The 7,063-nt window shown below is 45.8% G+C and overlaps 1 long non-coding RNA gene across 1 annotated transcript; it reads right to left on the reverse strand.

Moving 5' to 3' along the window:
• Positions 1-2,448: 2,448 nt before the first annotated feature.
• LOC106733873 (uncharacterized) lies at positions 2,449-4,131 on the reverse strand. The gene is made up of 3 exons (XR_001369727.2): positions 4,060-4,131; positions 2,971-3,063; positions 2,449-2,525 (listed from the first exon to the last, which is right to left on the reverse strand). It is a non-coding gene; the product is annotated as an uncharacterized LOC106733873 (long non-coding RNA).
• Between the last annotated feature and the right edge of the window lie 2,932 nt (positions 4,132-7,063).

Consider the following 7,063-nt stretch of genomic DNA (forward strand, 5'->3'; position numbering starts at 1 on the left):
ACCATGGTTGACCATGTGGAGTCCAGAGTCCTTAACCACCGTGCACCTTCCAGCCCCATGCCCAGTGTGTTTTTCAAGCCACCGAATCTGAGACTCAAACTGCAAAGCCGGCAATGTGGGATCCAGCCACCTTAACTATCATGCCATTTGACTGGTCCCTAACTATCTTTTTTAAACTTATTTTTTTTCTTATGAAATGTAACACACATCCAGAAGAATTCTCAGAGCATAAAGATATGGTAAAATTAATATTTATAAAGCACACACTCACGTAACTATTGTGAACTTAAGAAGTAGAACATTGGTATTTATGGTGTATATTGGACAATCAGTACTGCCTTATGGTATATTTGGTACTTGTTACTTGATGTTTGACTTTGGTGAGGTGTATATGTTTGTGTGTCATTTGTCTGTGTGTGTGTGTGTGTGTGTGTGTCTGAGATCTTCAAAATGTTCATGGTAAATGTGTACTGTAAAAAAAACTGCATGCAGGGAACCAGCAGTTAGTGTAATGGCTATGTCGCCGGACTCCCACGTAGTCGACCGCGGTTCGCATCCCGGACCCGGTGGCTTAAAACTCATGCCGGGCGCGTGTGTGTGCGTGCCCAAGATCCCAAGAGGAGAATGGAGGAGAAGGGATTGCAGCGTGACCATCCCCCCTGGGGAGTGATTTCTCGCTTTCTGTCTCTATGTCTCTCTGTCTGTCTGGCGAGTGCATGCGCCCTATAGCAAAAACCTCTCGAAAAAAAAAAACTGCATGCATTTCAAAGTTTTTGCACCAAAATAAATGAATACTTTAATTGCATTTATCCACAAATTTTTCTGATGTTCCTTCATATATATACATAAATATGGGCGGGCCGGTGGTGTGGTGGATAAAGGCACTGGATTCCCAAATGGCCACCCACAGTTTGAGTCCCAGACCTGGCGACTTACTTTCTCACTTTCCCTTTCTCTTTCTTTCTGTCTCTGTCTGGCCAATTTAAAATAATAATAATAACAAAAATAAATAACTAAGTCTTTTTAAAAAATCCTTTCAAATTAGAAAGGAAGTTCTCTGAGAATAGAAACCATACTTTTAATTTCATTATACATCCCAGAATGCCTAGTGTAGCGCCCGAGGTATACTAAGTGCCCAATGCATTTTATAATTTCATACTGTATGACTCTAGGAAAACTGTTGAGGACTATTTTGTCAAACAGATTTTTTGAGCAGAACTGGTCACATTGCCTAGTGGTTACGAGATCTGGATCCCATGTGGCTGACTACAGTTCAAACCCCGACCCTAGTGGCTTGAGAAACACACCGGGTCCATGTGTGTTTGTCATGACATACCATTGGAGGTATTTTCTCCCTCTCCCTCTCTCTGTTTCTTTCTCCCTGAGGAGTGCACATGCCCTCTGGTGATTAAAAAAAAATAATAATTGTTTGAGGAAATGCAAAACTGTATCATTTGTCTGAATCAGTGTGTACAGGCCAGAGTATAAAGATAACGAGTTTATGATGATGTGGATGGGAATCCCAACCTCTTCTTGAGTTCGAGCTCCTGCCCAGTGAATAAAGGCTGTTTGGGACCATTGCAGGATCCTCCTAACTGGTCTCCTGTCTGTAGGCTTGCTCTCATTCAATCAGTTCTTCATGCGGTGACTCAAGTGATGAGTAAAAACCTAGATCTCATTGTGTCATGCCACAGCTTGATAAGCATTCATGCAATGGTTCTCAGCTTTGATGTGGCTCGAAGCCACCTGGAGAACCTGTTCCAAACCCACATTCCTTCTCCCGTACAGAGATTCTGATTCGGCATCTCCGAGGTGGGACCGAGGCCTCTGCATCTGTAAGAAACACTCTTGGTGACTCGGGTGTTGATGGTTCTGTGATACCAGTACCATCTATGAAGACGTGGTATCAGAGGCTCTTAATTTCCAACAGGTTGAAGCTTCAGCATCCTCAGCATGACACCCAAGGCTTTTAATGGGTGCTCCCTTTCATTGCTGACTCTATTCCCGCCATGCCACTCCACTCCCATGTCACTGTCACCATTGCGTCTCGCCTGAGTTGATTCAAGAGTATCCTGATTCTCAAGTCCTAACTGCTTTAGTTACCCATTGCTCCAATCTTTTCTCTAAGCTGGAGCCAGAGTGACCTTCCCAAAGGGAAGTCCGTTCATGTCACTCTCCTGCTCAAAACTCTTCAGCCACTCTTCACCATTTAAGGGACAGTTTCCCCCACTGGTTCAGGTGGCATAGCATGCGATGTCGTGGTGCTCTTTCCAGAACGCCATTATATAATTGATGTATTAAATTGCACCATATGAAATAAAACGCTTTTCAAAAGAACACTTGCACTAGCAGAAAAGATGTCTACATTATGTGTGTGCAAGACAACATCCTAGGCACAAGCACAGATGTCCACGAAAAAAATGAACTGTTGAATTAGGCATGATCAATGCTGGGATTGTCAGTTTAATATTTCTTTGCTACTTGTTCATTCATTTTGTTGCTTGCTAGCTGATAAGCAGGAGCATCTGTCAAAGGTTTAGGGAAAACAAAATTATGGTAAAAAAGTGAAAATAGAGAAATTTTGACCCATTTTCTTTTTTTTTTTTTTTTTTATTGCAAACAACCCTTTTGTTCAGGACCACGCGGCCCGAGTAGGCATTGTCCCCAGAGAGTGTGGCTTGAGACCCCCCTACGCTGCAGCAGAAAGTCTAAGCGAGTTGCTCTGTCCAATGTGATGTATCCAGATCTGGTCATATCTTATCTTTCCGTCCCTTACGGCCGTTGTTCCTCCTCCTACCACTCCCCGCCCAAGACTTGGAGTTCTCTGAATGTTCTCCACCCTTGCTTCTGTGATTTTTACACATGCTGTTCTCTTTACTGCTCCCACCCGCAACTTGATTGCCAGATAAACTACTGTTCCTTCTTCAGGACTCACTCCAAATGCCTCTTCTTTGAGGTGTCTTTACTCACCTCTCTGGGTCTCTTCCTTGCCAGGGTCTCGTTCCTGACCGATTCTATCATTTATCACTTTACTGGTTGTTTGTAGAGTTACCTGGGAGCTCCCTATGGCCAAGGTAGGATATTATTATTATTTTTTGGAGAGGTTTTTGCTACAGGGCGCATGTACTTGCCAGAAAGACAGAGAGAGACAGAGAGACAGAAAGGAGAAATCACCCCCCCAGGGGGGATGGCCACGCCACAGTCCCCTCTCCTCCATTCTCTCCCTGGGATCTTGAGTATGCATGCACACACGCCCCACGTGAGTTTAAGCCACCGGGCCCAGGAGTCAAACCGCAGTCGACTACATGGGAGTCCAGCAACATAGCCATTATGCCAACTGCTAGTCCCTTTTTTTATTTTTTGGAAAAGTTTTAGGATATTATTATTAATGACAGAGAATGTGCACACACGTGAGAGATAAGAGAGAGAGAGAGACACTCCCCCCACAGGGCTGAGTCACCCTCCCACCCCCTTCTTCCAGTCCTCCAGTCTGTCAGGATCCTGGGCACATATACATGTATGTGGTGCATTTTCAGGCCAGCCAAACTGGGGATTTGAACCGTGTATGGTCAGCGCATGGCTTGCAACTCTGCAGTCCAGTATGCTGCTACTGGCTGCAACATAGAAGCTGAGACATTTTTTTTTTTTTTTAACAAAGATGGCCCAGAAGCAAAACTGAACTACAGTGCTGGCTCACCGCTGGTTTGGATCCCCGGGATGGTGTGAAAGCACACCAAGTGTGTATACCTGTGCCCAACCAAGATCCTGAGGAGCTGGAGGGCTGGGGAAAGGGATCTAAGTGGAATGACCCTGCCAAGGGTCTCTCTCTCTTTAGTGCATACATGTGCTCTCTATCATGGACATAAGATAAATAAATAAAGTCCAGTCCTCCATTTCTTCTATGAGAGGGATAAACAGGCACCCCCAACAGGGTCCTCATGCCATGATCTAACCCCAGTCTCAGCTGGCCCAGAGCACGGGCAATGTGTGGGCCCAGGACACAAACTCAGAACCTTTCCCATGTGGGTCCAGTTGTGTTATCACTGTGCTACCACTCACCCAAGGTAAGGACTCTTGTCATTCATTCTTCCTTTTTTAAGGTTTTTTTGCCACAGGGCATGTGCGCTACCTGGAAAGGAGAGAGACAGAGAGAGACTGTGAGAAGGAAACTGAGAAATCGATCCTCCTCACTAGGAGGGGATGGCCATGCTGCAATCCCTTCTCCTCTGTTCTTCTCTTGGGATTTTGGGCACGCACATTTACGCTCCTGGCAATTTTCAAGCCACTGGGTCTGGGATTCGAATTGTGGGCAGCCACGTGGGAGTCCAGCGCCTTGAACACTATAGCACCTGCTGGCCCTGTCACTCGTTCTTTCTAAAGTCCTCTGACACTTAGCACAGTCACTGGTGTGCGGTAGGGATTCAGAGAATATGCATGGAACGAATGCAAAATTCCAGTGGATGCAGAGCTTATATTAATATTTAGAACCCTTCTAGCTCCCTGCAGGGATTGCCCTCTGCTTTTTTTTTGGCATCCCTCCCCAACTCTAGACACGCCACACCTCATGCTGCCCATCATAGAGAACCACCAGGATCTGCCAATATTGGCAACTGTCCAGGTTTCAAACTTTTCCCTTGATATCCTACCAAACCTTACCAGTCTTGTGTCTCATTTCACTAGGGTGAGATTTACAGATAAGCCAGTGGTTCTCAAACTTCAGCATACATCAGAATTCCTCGGAGGACTCGTTAAATTGATTACAGATTGCGAGAGGCTGGCTCCATATTCTAGTGGTTAAGGGAGCCAGAGCCCACACAAATATCATCCTGGAGGTGCGTGTTGAGTGCCAAAAATTCCAACAGGATGGAGAGATATACGATAGAGAACTGCTGCATGACCACGCCCCACTGGGGGTCTCTCTCTGTCTGTCTGTCTGTCTCTCTCTCATGTATATGCATGTGATTGTACGCGCACTCTCTGGGAATTAAAACACAAAAACCATAGATTGCTGGGTCCCCATTCTAGAGGTTCTGAGTCAATAGGTCTGGAGTGGGGCCTGAGAATTTGCATTTCTTGCAACTTCCTAGATGCTGCCAATACCGCTAAGCAAAGACCACGTTTTGAGAACCACTGGAACAAACTAATGTAAAACCAGAGACGGAGGGTGATAATGCACAAAGGAACTCTTAGTTCATCTTGACTCAGTCCCTTAATGGAGTTTCTGATTCAGCTGGCAGTGTCTGGATCTGATTAATCCCAGATCATTTCCCTTCTGCTTTGCCTTGTCTTTCTCCTCCAACTTTCTGATCTTACTGTTCAGACTGCTCTCAGGGGCTTCTCCACTTGAGACCAATTCTACTGTCCTCCATTCATAAAGCCACAGTTTCAGAAAAAAAGCCCTTTTCTGAGTTCTTGGCTCCATGTCACTGATGTCTTCTCCTTTCTTGCCCTATTTGCTGCTCCCCCGTAGATAATTACCGTCTCTATGCCAGTAGTTGGAGTGGCCTTTCTATTTTTTTTATAATTAATTTTTTTTTTTGGAGAGGTTTTTGCTATAGGGCACATGCACTTGTCAGAAAGACACAGAGAGACAGAGAGACAGAAAGTGAGAAATCACCCTTCAGGGAGGATGGCCATGCTGCAATTCTTTCTCCTCCATTCTCTTCTCAGGATCTTGGGCACACACACACATGCACCTGGCGTGAGTTTAAGCCACCAGGGGCTCAAACTGCAGTCAACTACATGAGACTCCAGCCACATAGCCATTACACCAACTGCTGGTCCCTATTTTAAAAAGTTTTTAGAGAGATTTTTACTATAGGGCACATACACTCATCAGAGAGAGACAGAGAGACAGAGAGCAAGAAATCACCCCCAGAAGGGATGTCCATGCCAGAATCTCTTCTCCTCCATTCTCCTCTTGGGATTTTGAGCACCCATGCACATGTGCCTGGTGCAAGTTTTACGCCGCTACGTCTGGGATTTGAACTGTGGTCAACTACGTGGGAGTCCATTATGCCATTCGCTGGTCCTTGTATTTTTTTAATTAAAACAAATTATTTTTAGTTTGTTATAAGGCATGTGTGTTCACCAGCGAGAGAGAGAAAGAGAGAGACAAAACATCCCCTGGGGGGATGGCCACACTGCAATCCCTTCTCCTCTATTCTCCTCTTGGGATTTTGGGCTCCCACGCACATGTGCCAAGCATAGTCTTAAGCTGCCAGGTCCAGGACTCAAACCTAGTCCAGCTCCTTAACCACTACGCCACCTGCTGGTCCTGTGTCCAGTGTGATTTTCAAGCCACTGGGTCCAGGACTCCAACCTTGCAGTTGGCCATGCAGGATCCAGTGCCTTAACCTCTACACCATCTTCTGACCCCAGAGTGGCCTTTCTAAAGTAGAGCTCCACTTAGGACCTAATCCTTTTTAGCAGGGGTAGCCATTTCCCCTCCCAGGTGGGAAAGTCTGGCTCCACAAACAACATTAGCATGCTGGTGACTATCACCCTGTATCCCTGGGGAAGTTGCAGCTTGCTTCAGCTTCCTTAAGGACAGTGAGGATACTGGGAATACCACACTGATGTGCTTCTGTTCATTCCTTCACTCAGCACACACTGATTGAGCACCTTCCAGACACTGTGCTGAGCCCAAGGGATCCCACCCCGCAAGGACACATCAAATGTAAACACACGTTCATGGCAGTGCCTGAGAGTCTAAAATGGCTCTTCATAAAGGTGAATCATTTTGGTACTAATCATTAAAGAGGACAGACACTCAAGGGGTCGGCAGATGGCATGGTGGTTAAGGGCGCTGGACTCTCACATGACTGACTGTGGTTTGAGTCCTGAACCTGGTGGCTTGCTTTCTCACTTACCCTCTCTCTCTCACTCTATCCATCTCTGGTCAAATTTAAAAAATAAATTAATAAAGTTAAATAAAAGAATTCTTTTTCTTTTTTGGAGAGGTTTCTGCTATAGGGCGTGTGTGCTTGCCAGAAAGACATAGGGAGACAGAGAGACAGAGAGCGAGAAATCACCCCCCCAGGGGGGATGGCCACGCTGCAAT

The sequence above is a fragment of the Tupaia chinensis genome, unplaced genomic scaffold, assembly GCF_000334495.1.
Source record: "Tupaia chinensis unplaced genomic scaffold, TupChi_1.0 Scaffold145659_1, whole genome shotgun sequence".
Classification (NCBI taxonomy): domain Eukaryota; kingdom Metazoa; phylum Chordata; class Mammalia; order Scandentia; family Tupaiidae; genus Tupaia; species Tupaia belangeri.